This window comes from Diabrotica virgifera, chromosome 5 (assembly GCF_917563875.1).
Source record: "Diabrotica virgifera virgifera chromosome 5, PGI_DIABVI_V3a".
NCBI lineage: Eukaryota > Metazoa > Arthropoda > Insecta > Coleoptera > Chrysomelidae > Diabrotica > Diabrotica virgifera.
The window spans coordinates 66,517,886-66,531,714 of NC_065447.1; positions in this window are offsets into that span (position 1 = coordinate 66,517,886).

A 13,829-nucleotide genomic window follows, 5' to 3' on the forward strand; every position below is an offset into this window, starting at 1 on the left:
AAAATATTCTGTATTTACTTCAAAATTTGAAAATGAAAATGAAAGACAGTTAATATTTCATTCTGTTTCAGAGGTGACCATCATTTTCTTACGTACGTAGTTTTCTCACTAAGCAAAATTGTAAATAATAATTATTGTTCTGGTTATAATTAATAAAAGTTCTGGTGACAACGCAAATTTAAGAAGGCTTGAATATGGGTTGTCACCAGAACTTAGTTCCAGTAGAATTATTTGGATTTTAGGGTCTGACACTTCGTAATCATGGACCGTCGGCATTTAACACATGTTCAAATAGTAACTGCTGTGAATATGATTGTGAATTGTCTTTCAACAAGCTGATCATCATCATCATCATCCAACCAATTCACGTCGACTTCTGGACATAGGTCTCCCCCAATTGTTTCCACACTTCACGGTTTTGTGCTGATTGTTTCCAGTTTTTACTAATCTGCCTGATATCATCTGTCCATCGTGTAGGCGGCCTTCCGCTACTGTCTTTATCTTCTCGTGGTCTCCATTCGATCAGCTTTCGTGTCCATCTTAAATCTTTCAGCCTGGCAAAGTGTCCTTTCCAGTTCCATTTGAGCCTGGTGATACGTTCTATAACATCTGCGATACCGGTTCTTTGTCTGAGATCTTCATTCCTTATTTTATCGCGTAGGGTTACACCCAGCATGGATCTTTCCATGCGCCTTTGAGCAACCCGCATTTTCGACGCTGTTGCCTTGGTTAGAGTCAGTGTCTCACTTGATCATTCAAGTGTCACATTGTGTCACATTGATCAAACACTTGTATTTTCAAACCGATCGGTATACTGCTCCTAAATATGTTTCTCAGAGCTCCGTAGGCTGTCCAAGCAAGAGCAACAAGCAACAAGCTGATGTTGCACGTTAATTTGAAGTATGTCGGAGCGCGATATTTAGCAATTGTGGCGTCGATATGAACAATTTGGTAATGCCTCTATAACACGTGCAACTACTTCTCTACAAGATAGGTATGTGGTAGTAGCTCATCGAAATTCGCATGTAACTACTACACTAAAACTTGTACTTTTTGGGGCCTTAGAAAATACACACAAAATTATTGCATGTGACCAAACTTTGAGGAATAGATTACAAGAAGCTGATTTACGTTACATTCAAGATAATGCAAGTCCACATACGGCAGCGACAAAAAAGAAAGTGATTGGTTTTGCTAAAAATGATTAGATAATTAACCGACAGTATTATTTATTGAAGGTATGATTTTAGATTTAGAAGATATGATCGGGTCACAAATGAGAAAGTCTTTAAAAGAATGGGGAAGAACCGAGAGGTATGGTTCAACTGGAAATCGGTGGGACTGTGCATTTTATCAATTAAATAAGATATGTCTCAGACACTCCACCTTTTGTTCTCCCACCACAATCCCGACTTCTCCTGAGACCCTGAACAATTACTTTGTAAATGTGGCAAAAAATTTAACAAACACTATACCTCCTTCTCAGGATCCGATTTAATATCTTTCGCATAAGAATGTAAATAGTTTCTTTTTTACACCCATAGTATTAGGTGAACTACGCACTACAATAAATGGCATTAAAAATAAATCGTCATCTGGGACTGATGGCCTCACTCTTAAAATGTTTTCTGCTCTACCTGATTGCACTTTAAACCATCTTACTACCTTAATAAACAGGTCATTCGAAACTGGAGTTTTTCCAAGCTGCCTTAAGACAGCGATAATTATTCCTATACACAAAGGAGGCGATAAAGATCTTGCTTCGAATTATCGCCCTATTGGACTCCTGCCCACGTTGTCGAAGATAATTGAAAGTCTGGTAAAAAAAAAGAATCTTATCTTTTCTGTTGAAATACAAATTGCTTACTCCACATCAATTTGGATTCCTGAGTGACAAATGCAAGAATGATGCTATGTTCTTCCTTTTCGATCATGTTTACTCCAGTCTAAACAACCATCACTCTACAGCAACAATTTTCTGTGATTTCTCTAAAGCATTAGATTGTGTAAACCATAACATCTTGACTGACAAATTACAGCACTATGGATTTAGGGAAAAGGCTCTTAAATGGCTTAAATCATATCTTAATAAAAGAAGTCAGTTTGTAAGGGTTGACACGAAGACGTCTTCTTGCATGCCATTAGAATGTGGGGTACCTCAGGGTTCAGTTCTAGGCCCTATATTGTTTCTGATATACATAAATGATATCTCTAGTCTGAACATTAAAGGTAAAATATGTCTCTTTGCAGATGATACTAGTATTACTTGGAGTAACACGGATATCATGGATCTTCGCAATACCGTAGCTACAGACCTAGTCACCATTAAATCGTGGTGCGATTCGAATCTCCTGTTATTTAACGTTTCTAAAACCAAATTCCTACCTTACAGCAGTATGATGCAACCTTTAGTACTTAATAACAACAGTCTAGAGGTAGTTGAATCGGTGAAGTTCTTAGGGCTTATTGTGGATAAGTCTCTAAAATGGAACTTGCACATTGATGCCTTACACAAAAAATTAAGTTCGGCTTGTTTTGCGCTAAGATCAGTTGCTACGGAAATGAATTTGTCAACATCTAGGACCGTTTATTATGCTCTTTTTGAGTCTCATCTTCGGTACGCCCTTCCATTCTGGGGTACGTGTTGTGCGACTCAATTTGAGCGTATTTTTAAACTACAAAAGAGAGCTCTTCGTTACTTCCTGAGACTCAATAGCAGAGTTCATTGCCAAGAATTCTTTAAAAAATTTAAATATTAACTCTTCCTTCTTTGTTTGTTTTTGAATCCGTTTGTTTAATCCGCAAACATGCATCAGAAGGTCCAAAAAGACCCACTCACAACTATCCCCTTAGAAACGTGGAGCATAATCTTTATCTGCCAACCCCACGGTCTGAGCTGGTTAAGTGCTCTATACTATACAAGTCGAGAAAAATGCACAATCACCTGCCATCTAACATCAGCATTTCCCGCTTTTCGCAAGGCCTTGAAAGCTTATTTGCTAGAGAGAGCTTTTTATACAGTGAATGGCTTTTTTATAAACGATTTGAATTCAGCAAATTGACTTGCAGGATTATTACTTTCGAGTACTTTTGTACATATTTGCAGCGACATAGAACTTTTGATTTACTTTCCCTTTCCCTTTTCCTTGTTCGCCTTCTTTTTGCTCTGACGTTGTACACATATTTTTTGCAAAATTTTTAATTTTTTAATGTGTACTTAATAACTGTAAAATTATATTAAGTAGTATAACTCACGCCATTTACTTGGTGTCTGTTTCTGTTTTTGTTTTGTCTGTAGTTTTTTATTATTTTTTGTTTTTTAATGTATTTTTTTATTTTGTATAAGCTTTGTCCACAAATTGGTAAAATTTTATGACAATAAAGCATACCTTACTTACTTACTTACTTACTTACTCCAGAAGTCGCTAACGATAAAATGTTTGAACATCGCATTAATCATTGTAAATTAGTCGACGGATATTAGTACAGTGAAAATAATAAGACGAGAACTGGACGATAATTATTATAAAGAATAAATTTTAGGTTTTTTCTACTTTAATGACAAAAAAAAGCAAGTTCATTAACAGAAACCAATTCAAAATTATTTTGCACATCATTTGTGAAACATTATTTGGTTGAAAAATCTCATTTTTGTTGACACAAAAATATATTAATTTGTCTGGACTAAATTACAGTTTTGTTTATCTTGTTACTATCAACATTCACACAATGTTGCCAAATTGAATTTTGTTATTTTGAGTGTAAATTTTTTCCACGGATCTTCGAGGGTACATTACTAACCACCATCAAATCACGAAAGTTGGAATACTTTGGACACATTATGCGAAATTAATCCAGTTATGCCCTCCTATAAGCCATCCTACAAGGAAAAATATTTGGAAAGCGAGGTCCAGGAAGAAGAAGAGCATCCTGGTTAGAGAACCTCAAAACCTGTTTCAACAGAATATCTGTGCAGCTTTTCTGCGTTGCTGCAGATAAAGTGAAGATTGCCATAATGATCGCCAACATTCGTCAGGGATAGGCACATCAAGAAGAAGAAGATGATTTTAGAATAATAAAATTAGACAGATAGAATGGAACAAATGCGGCAATCTTTTGACATGCAATTTTCTCGAGTGCTGGGGATATGGCCAGGATTGGACTCGGATTTCTTTACTTGGTGTATCTTTAAAATTAAAGTTACTCATTAGAGATGATCTTTGCAGTAACAGTTGGTACTGTTTACTGAAAAGTTTAGAGTTAAAAACTCTGTTTTAATGCAGTGGCGTGCTGGCTATATAAAAGAAACGGTGCAATCACCGAGAGGCCGCGGCCTCTTGAGACCGGTCAAATAACTTTTTTCACAATAAAATTTAGATGTACCTAACAAATTTTTTTTTTTAATTTCTAATCGAATGATATTAACAAAACATTTCAAAAACAGTTTAAATCTTTTTAATTGTAAAATACAGTTTAAGTAAATGAATAAGACTCTATATATACATAAATGATTGCTACATACATACAAGTATATTTATGGTTTTTGCAATTTCCTTCAAATATCTAACAAATATTTGCTTCAGAATATAAAATTTCAAAAACTTTTTGCACGTTTTCCACAAATATGAGAAACTTATTCAAATTATTAAAAGTATCGAAAACAATTTGATCAAGACAAATCGTCATCCACATCCGGCATTCTACATCCTAGAAATTTTGATACAGAAAAAATAGTATACTTTAACGGCATTTAAATCATTCACTGAAAAGTTTAGACACTTTAATCCTGCCATATCTGCGACCTGCGACTGCAATTAGAGAAGAACTCGTTGATTTTGCTGATAAATGGATTGTATTAAAAAATAGAATTTTACAAAATACTGAAATTATAGAAGATCGAGTTAATGACGAGTATGTTCAGTCTACACAAAATATGAAGGATGATATTATTAATTTAAGTGATAATGAACATGAAGTAACAAATGACAATGTTGTTGATACCGTGAAAGCTTCACCTCCGTGTGGTACTAAAAAGTGTAAAGATTCTTGGCTGTTACGCTTTTTTGCATAAGCACACCTTATATCAGTATGCTTATTCCTTATTCAAATTTAAATATAGTATATAAGCATTTATTAACTCTTTCAGTGACACAAGTATTTTGTGAAAAAAGGTTTTCATCATTGAAATAAATAAAAAATCGGCTAAGAAGTACTTACTTTAACACAAAATCACTTGGGGACATTTAAGCTAATGGCTATAGAAAAAGACGCTTTGTATGAGCTTAAAAATTATAAAATATTCGACGAAGTTTCTCAAAAATATACTGCTCAAAAAAATAATGTTTAGATTATTGCGTTGTATTAACATTTAAATATTGTTAAATTAAAGCATCTGTACTGTACTTGTATTTGTACTCTCTTGTATAATTGATTTACTAAAATTCAACTGAATACATACCTAATAATTGAAAAAATCTCAAAATTTTATTTTACTTTTATCTTAATTACAAAAAATTTATATTTAGGTATTTATTCAAGAAACAATATTGGCATACATGTTATAATATTTATTATGTTAAAGATTGCTTAGTCTGAAATAAAAAAAAACAGCAAATTTAAAAAAAAATCATTGAATTCAAAGTTTTATGTTTGATTTAAAAATAATTTATATTTTTGTATTTTTGTTTTTGTTTTATAAATAACGAGTAAAGAATCCTGAAAATGGAAGGTAAAATGAGGAAGGGAGGCCGCTTTTCTATAAAATCACCGGGCCGCTTGAAAAGTTCCAGCACGCCACTGTTATAGTGTGCAATAATATCCTTCTAATTTAAATATTGTGAACTATAATGGTACTTTACTATTGAGCAAAATTCATATCTGTTGACATTCCTCGTATAATATACACTGCGCGTCAGAAAAACCGGGCCACCTACAAAATGGGTCATTTTTGATATCTTGAATTTCCTAAACCTGTTGTCCGATTTAAGTGATATTTTTAATATGTTATAGCCTTATTCTTTAACTATATTGCTGTAATAATACTGTTGTTAAATAGGTAAATTGTCATTGTATACCGGGTGTACCAATCAAACTGTGTTTTTTCTCAAAGTTCACCACACCCTGTGAATTATTCTAGCATTTATAAAATACTGAAATTAAAACCCAAAACTATAGCCTAAGGTTTTCTTAACATCCTGTTATTTGATTCATTAGCTTATGTTGGATAATAAAAAATTTAGGTACTTTAACAACTAGCCATGTTCTTCATCAGTAGAGGGTATTTCTAAACAAGTGCGACAAACTTTAAGGGGTAATTCTGCATAAAAAAATATTTACCGTTTGCTGAATAAACATATGCCCGCAAATGCTTCATTTCCGAGAAAAGGGAAATGTTGAATTGTTTCATACACACTGAAGATTTTTTTATTGCTCTAAAACTGGTTGAGATATGCAAATGACATTTGGTAGGTTTTAAGAGGTAGTTATTGCACATTTTTTGACATACAATCAAGAATTTTATATTCACCATTGGCGTACATACTGATAATATGGCCGTGAGTAGGTATACGTGAGTCACTCTGTATATATACAGACCAGTAGCACTTTTTCTATTTTGTCTTATACTGGTTCGGTTAAAGGAAAGACGTATTAATCGTATTATATTTTAACATAACGGACAAACAAATTAAATGATAAAAATCTAACTAAAATTGAAGTGTTTCAAGTGAAAGGGATTAGTAACGCACTTACCTACACAAATAAAAAGTAATGACGACACTCAAGAACCTGATTAAGTAATTTTAGATAAGCGATGAAACTTTTTGATTTTAATCAATTAAAGGTAGTAGCAAAATATAATAATAGGTATAGCAAAAATATTAAACAATACAAAGTAGAATTCATTACACCCAAAAATTTAATCTTACTGATAAAGTATTAATGCATTTATTATAATCTGATTACTTAAAAAAAATGCATGCTTTAAAAGCATAAAAAATAAATCTGATTAGGTAAATTTTTAAATTTTATAATTTTTTAGATCTTTAGTAAGTACCTAAGTTTATTATTAAAATTATATTCGTTATGAAAATAATATTGTACGTCTAAGAAAGAAACATATTATCATATCAGTCATATTTGTTCATACACAATTAAATATTGATGTTATTGTAATACTGCGCAACTTTTTTTAAACGGAAAGTCAATTTTAATCTACGAATACTTAAGCAGTTGTAATAAATACCTTGGTACCTATACGGCTGCTTTAGAATGCACATGTCAAATTTAGAGTTAAGTACATAATCAAGTAGGCAAATGGGATTAGATGTTGGGCCTCCATCGTTTTCTGCAACGTAGGTAGGTACTAGTGGTCTTTTTTCTGTGGAAACCTAGTCATAAATCACTAGTACAAAATTTTCGTTACGAAGTCTATTTATGTAACCTGCTCACATTAGTTGTTAGGATTTAATCTCCAGGACCATATCATTATCATTATTGACAAATAACGATCAGGTCTAGGTACTCCAGTTTTCTGGAACTGCAGACGAGTTGTAGGTAAACCCTGGGTAGGTAAAAGGTAATCTGTTGGTTTTACACATCACTGATACGACCGACCGTTACTTATGATTGGGGAGCGGATTTTATGCTAAATGCATATTGCATGCATATTTCGCATATTTGAGAACTTTAATAAATTTTGCATATTTAAAAAAAACATGCATATTTTTGTGCCCATTTAAAAACATTTATGCCTGGTTGCACCAACAGATCTTAAGCTCCAGCTTAGCTAAGATCTACTTATAAATAGGGCCACCTTGAGTATCACTTACGTTGCACCATAATTTTAGATTCTTACCTTATTATCAATATATTATAATTATATTATATTAATTCTTATGATATTCTCGACTTAAGCTTAAGATATGTTGGTGCAACCGGGCATTAGACATTTATTTAAAAACAAGTCCAAAAAAAATTTAAATTTGTTAATTCGACACAAAATATTTCCCCGCACAGGCTGTCGTATCTATTAATTCGAGAACTACCTGAATAGAGAAGGCTCATTCACTGCCTTTTCATTTTTTATTAGAAAATACCCGATCTTTACACAAAGTACTTATATAGTGCTTATAGTACGCCGTTATGAAATGATTGTAGGATGCTAAAATGATGAAGGACGGTTTGCCGGGAAATCCGAATTTTATTTACTTTTATTATATTTCGTACAATTTGTATCCCAATTTAGTAGGTACCTATAATTCTGGTAATTCTTTTAAATCCCCTATTGTTAAGAGAATTTACACCTTTAACCATAGTTTTAGGATTTTCTAAAGGAAATTGAAATATTCATGCTTTAGATCAGATCCCGTCTTTAAACGGCTTTAAATCTTTGGAGGACATATGCGAAATTTTTAATGGAAATTTTGAAATTGATTTTAGTGCAGAATTTTCGGCTTTAACAAGTTATTTTAAATACGCCCCAATTACTTCTGTTGATGTTGAAAGGAGTTTTTCAAGTTATAAAAATATTTTATCTGATCAAAGAAAATGTTTCCTCGTAAAAAATTTGGAAAGACACATTGTGGTGAATTATAATCGAAGATATACAGCGTGTCTACTTGAGTTGGAAACATATGGGAAACTTTCTTATTATTAATTTTACGAAAAAAAGTTATTCCTTATAAAAAGTTCTGCATGCCCCAAAACCTAAGATTCAATTATCAGATATCAAATTTTCTCAATATTATACGAGGTATGTCAAAAAATATGAATTTCGGCTAAGGGTAAAGTACCTTTATTTCTCTCAATATCGAAAATTCTTATGATAAAAAGTTGTTTGGAATTAAAAACTAAGATGAAATATGCAATTACATGCTTGTTATTGAAAAAAAAATATTTTTCTCAAATTTATGGATACCCAACATCGTTTTTAATTATTACAAATATCATAACTCGTTTATTATTCATTTTACGAAAAAAAGTTATTCTTCATAAAAAACTTTGCATGGTCTAAAATCTAAGACACAACCATGATATATCAACTTTTATTAATTTTATACGAGGTGTGTCAAAAAATATGAAATTCGCTCAATATTATAGCACCTTTATATTTCACAGTATTTCAATTAGAAGGATGTAATTGCATATTGACACATAGTTTTTAATTCTAAACAACTTTTTTAATAACCGTTTTCAATATTGTGAAAAATAAAGGTACTTTACTCTTGAGTGAAATTCATATTTTTTGACATAACTCGTATAAAATTAATAAAATGTCATATCTGTTGGTTGAATCTTCGGTCTTAGGACATACAGAGATTTTTATAAAGAATACCTTTTTTTCGTAAAAGTAATAATAAAAGAGTTATCGTATGTGTAATGAATAAAAACGAAGTTAGTATCAATAAATTTGAGAAAAATTTGGAAAATATTTTTTTCCAATTAGAAGCATGTAATTACATATTTGAGCTTGGTTTTTATTTCCAAACAACTTTTCATAATAAGAATTTTCGATATTGAGAGAAATAAAGGTACTTTACCCTTAGCCGAAATTCATATTTTTTGACATACCTCGTATAATATTGAGAAAATTTGATATCTGATAATTGAATCTTAGGTTTTGGGGCATGCAGAACTTTTTATAAAGAATAACTTTTTTACGTAAAATTAATAATAAAAAAGTTTCCCATATGTTTCCAAGTCAAGTAGACACGCTGTATATAGTGATATTGTTGTTTTATTTTAAATAGGTAACTACTGGTATCAGTTTTTGTAAAACATGTGAATAAGTTGCATATATGAAAAATAATGATTTTATTTGAAAGATAATAAATAAGATTGCCGCCCCTCCCCCTTTAAAAGAACCCCCTAGAATTGAATAGAACAGAAAATTTGTGGTTTCTCCAAATGCGCATTTTTTGAATTTTTGTGCATATCTTGCGCATATTTCGTAATTTTTTACTGCATATATATGTGCATATTTCATCAAAATTGATCGCATATAAATCCGCTCCCTACTTATGATATTCAGTACTTTGGTGGAAAAAAAGCCTTTGTAATATTGTGTGACGTTTGTGACCACTCTACAAAGACAAGCGCTTCCAAATATTGTAGGAGTCTTGAATAGTACAGCCTCTGGTTTATTACTAGCCCTCTCTTCTTTTCTTCTTTATCTGGTATTAATATTATCTTCTGCATGGTTTTTAAGTCTTTAGTAACGAGTGCAATATCGTCTGCATACGCTATCAGTTGGGCTGAAGATTCGATATGATTTCCCATAATTTTGGCTCCTCTTACTGCACCATATATGGCGATGTTAAATAATGTTGACAACTGTTCTCTCTAGTCTGTTTCCCATTCCTTTTTTGCAATACTTGCCGGCATCTTTTCCTTATTCTGTATTTTCATGTGTATACAGGGTGTCCAGAAACTCTACCGACAAACGAAGACAGGAAAATCCTCAGATAATTTTAAAACAATTTAACCAAATTCACCTAGTTCGAAAATGCTTCCTAAGGGAGCTAGAGCTCGTTGAAGATGGCGTCTTGTCATTAGTTTTTCTTAAATACCTCCAGAACGCTTCCAGGTAGAAAAACAAAAATCAGGAAACATATTTATCTTTTAGAGATACATCGATTCGATCCATTGTGATTTTCTAGTACCAGTCATAGGCGTCCGTTTTGGGTGGGGCAACGGTTATTTTATCGCATAACTTTTTTGTCTTTAACTTTAAAGCATTTCTGATACTAGAATATTAAATTGTGAAGTATTCTAGTACTAAAATATACTCTTGCTTTAAGTCGATAGAACACACCGTTTTCTAGAAAAATCGATTTTAAAATTTTTCGTTTCCTGAATTAAAAAAAAATGAAAAAAATTAAAAAAAAAACGGTGTATTTTACCAACTTAAAGCGAGAGTAACTTTTAGTACTGGAATACCTCATTATTTAATAATCTAGTGTCAAAAATTCTTAAAAATTGAAGACAAAAAGTTATGCGATAAAATAACCGTTGACCTACCCAAACTGGACGCATATGACCGGTACTAGCAATTCGCAATTAATCAAATCGATTCATCTGTAGAATTTAAATAAAATTATCAGTTTCCTTTTTTCTAAATAGTTTTTTTTTGAAATTTTTTTATTGATATTAAAAAACGAAAAATTTTAAAATCGATTTTTCTGGAAAACGGTGTATCATATCGACTTAAACTAAGAGTATCTTTTAGTACTATAATACCTTACATTTTAATAATCGAGACTCAAAAATGCTTTAAAATTAAAAACAAAAAAGTTATGCGATAATATAACTGTTCCCCTACGCAAAACGGACACCTGTGACCGGTACTAGAAATTTGCAATGGATAGAATCGATTTATCTCTTGAAGATAAGTATGTGTACCAATTTTAGTTTTTCTAAATATAAGCGTTCTGGAGATATTTAAGAAAAACCAATTACCAGACGCCATCTTCAAATAGCTCTAGCTCCTCTAGGCACATCAAAGAAACATGAAACGTAAATCACCTTTTATGGAAATAAAACACTGCTAAACAAATAGACGTCCGGCCATTTATGAAACTTTCCGAAAATAAAATTGTGTTATGAACATGAATCACACTCGTTTCATTGGTAGGCGGACTTTAAGATTTGTTTAGCCATGTTTAATTTTCATGAAACGTGTTTTACGTTTCATGTTTCATGTTTTTCGTTTTATGTTTCGTTGGTGTGCGGCTTGCCTTAGGAAGCATTTTCGGACTAGATGAATTGGGTTAAATTATCTTAAAATTACCTGAGGAATCTCCTGTATTCGTTTGTCGGTAGAGTTTCTGGATACCCTGTATATAGCCTTGCATTATCGTTACTATTAGCTTCGAGTTCCAGCAGTAAATCTTCAATACATCTCTTCTTTTTAGTTCTGTAACATTTGTCTGACTCTTTCTTTTTCTCTTTATAGTGTAGGAGATCTTGTTTCGCTGTGGTTAACCACCTGGGTCTTGCTTTGTCCTTATCTTTACTAGCTCTCATTATTCATCGTACCATTATTTTCTTTTATTGTCTTCCATTAGTCTCACCGTCTCCTCTGCTGTTGTTAAGATATACGGGCCACATAAGGGGTAAATATGAATTTTTAAAAATTGTAATATAGAATTCGAATAAAAAAGGTTTGGTACATTAGAGATGCAAAAAATTAGTTGGTTTATGGTCTGCTTCGCAGTCGCTGATTTAATAATAAAGTAAACAAGTTAAACAATATATGCCATCGGTACATAATTCTCAAATATTTTACGGCTATCCCTACTTTTTCTGTCTTTACACGGCAAATTACGTGTAGTAAAATTCTCACTGGTATAAATATCTAAACTTTACTTGACAATGTCATCATTAACTTTAAAGGTGGCTTTTGAATGTTCTTGGATAACTGTTACTTGTATAATTAATTACCTTAATTATTAATTCAGTTAATTAATATAATAATTTTTTCACTAACTATGTATTCAGTGATTGTAATAATTTATCCACTTTACAACAAAAACTAATAATCAATCGAGAAAAGAGGAAAAGTGATAAAGTGATTTTTTAATAATATATTGTTACTATGAAACGCTTACGGTTTTGAACATCTTTAACAATAAAATACTTGGATCACTGAATATATCCTGGTGTATTCTCTGCTTGGATCTTTCATAAATAATAAACAATAAATAACTTTTTATTAAGTTCACGTCTTAAATCAATTATTTATCAAATACACTATCAATATTATTTAATCAACAACTCAAAATATTCCCGATGACATGCCAAATATTTAAACTTGTCACTGTCTTACTGACAATATTATTATGCTGACAATATTCTATTCGACTGAGTGCGTTGTATGACAAAGATATATTTGGAAAATATTACCACGGACATTGTATTCATTTTCAAATATTTTTGAAAAATTTAAACGCAGTATGAAACACTAAATTATTACCGAGGGCCGAAAGTCCCTTAAAATAAATAAAACAATTATTTTGAATGAGATATTTGAAATTAAAAATCACACAAAATTTTCTCTTAGTTTTTCACCCCTGTAATTTATTAAAATAAACATTATAGAAGTTCTCAGGGACTTTCGGCCCTTGCTAATAACAAAATCTTTTATTTTGCGTTTAAATTTTTCCCATTTGAATAGCATTGGAGCAGAAACTACGTACCCATCCCCTTAAGATGTAACAGAGATATTCCAATTTTGATGTTTTTATTCTTTTCTATAAATATTTTCTTTGTTTAATCTTATCAGCACATATCGGTATGCGTGATCTATTTCATGATCTGTACAGCTACGTCTCAAAAGCTTATTTTTTGCAAATAGAACTGGTTACAGTCTAAGAGCATAAACAGCTGAAAACTTCTACGATGTGATTTTTTATCTATTTATAGTTATATCGTCACACCTAAATAGTTTTGACATTTTTCAATATGCTATCGCTAATCGGTATTTAATTTTCATTAAATGATTGTAATCTACATTGATAATTATTCTGTGTTTTTTCTTTCCAAGATTTTTACCGTTCACATTATTCTCTTCAGTGTGGTATCTGTTTATCATACATATATATTTTGTCTTTTTAGTTTTTCAAAATCAGAGTTGAAGGACTAAATACGGAACCTTCGGAATACTTAGAAAAACAAATTTCAGAGAAGATTGATGATTAATGAAATATTAGAAAACAATAATATCGAGGAATGGTGGAAAAAACTCAAAAATAACATAATTAACGCAGCAACAGAATCACTTGGAGAGAGGAAAGTAAAAGACACTAATACATAAATCAAAAAAGACAACC